Here is a 1,395-nt window from a genome sequence, read left to right on the forward strand (position 1 = left end):
TAGCGGGACCTGACTTGTGCCTGGAGGGGCTAAACAGTTTTCAAAGATTTTTCCTTAGTACCCCCAAAATAGGTGACTTCTCTAGCACACACCAAGATTATCCAGACCTTCCTGTCTTGGCTCATGCAGTTCCTTCCTCAGCACAAACTCATCTCCTACAAACTCCTACTTACCCTTTCACTTGAGCTGAAATGTCACCTCCCCCATCACACACACACACTCACACACATCAATGACCCCCAATGTTGGGGCTTATGACATTTGTTCTCTCACAGCCACCCAATGCCTCTCTGTTGGATAATTTCAGTAGTCATTCAACCAGCAAATGCTGAGCATCCACTGTGTCTGGGCACTATTCTGCCACGGGAGATACAGCTGGGAACAAAATAAACAGAAATGCCTGCCCTCCTGGAGCTCACATTCCAGAGTAGCTGTCCAATAGAACTTTCTGCAATGAGGACCATCTGCAAGGTCCAATTTGGTAGTCACTAGCCACATGTGGCTATTGAAATATGGTGAGTGTGACTGAGGAGTCAAATTTTAAATTTTGTTTAATTTTAATTAATTTTCACTTAAGAAACTGCATCTGACTAGTGACTACACTATTGGACAGCGCAGCTCAAAGGGAGAAGACAAATTGTAAATAGGGTACCACAGACAAAAATGTTAAGCGAAAGAAGCCAGATTTATTTTTTAAAAAAATACTGTTACCAGAGAGTGGGGTTCCCCTCTCGACACATCCATTAGGCTCTTGATGTCTCGAACAAAGACTTGAGCAAGACACCAAAGTACAGCAGAAAAGAATAGCTTTATTGGAAGGAAAAGTAAAGCAACAGTACACTTCCAGACGTGGAAGCAGGCCTGAACAAGAGAAGGGTGGCTCAAAGTCCTAGGAACAAAGTCTTCGGGGTTTTTATCCCTATTTGCTATTGGTTACTTTTCTTAGAGGAGTGGGCTTTCTTGATTGACAACTAAGATTGACAGGACTCGGTGACTCATCATTTGCTTTCTGCGCACGTTCGTTCCCAGAATTCAATCTGGTATAATGCTATTAATGAACTTCTAGGCCTATGCATTACATTATAATGATGGTATAATGAGGTTCAGGTGACTAGAAGGTCATTGGGGTCTTCATTGCGCAGGTGCGAGTGACTGGCTTAAACTAGTATCCAATTTTCTGCTTGCTTGCTTCCTTGTATGAGTTACTTTTAGCCCAGAAATGCCTTTTAGCTTGCTTAATTGTGGCAGACTGGGGTGGACCCTTTCTAGAATAGGATGACCTCAGTATTTTGCAGGCAGACCCGAAACCCCCTATCTAACTTTCCTGCCTAAACTTTTTTCTAAGAACTATGAACCGCTTCTCGTTAGTATGGATGTTGAGGGAAGGGAGATCTC

This window comes from Pteropus alecto, unplaced genomic scaffold (genome assembly GCF_000325575.1).
Source record: "Pteropus alecto unplaced genomic scaffold, ASM32557v1 scaffold202, whole genome shotgun sequence".
Classification (NCBI taxonomy): Eukaryota; Metazoa; Chordata; class Mammalia; order Chiroptera; family Pteropodidae; genus Pteropus; species Pteropus alecto.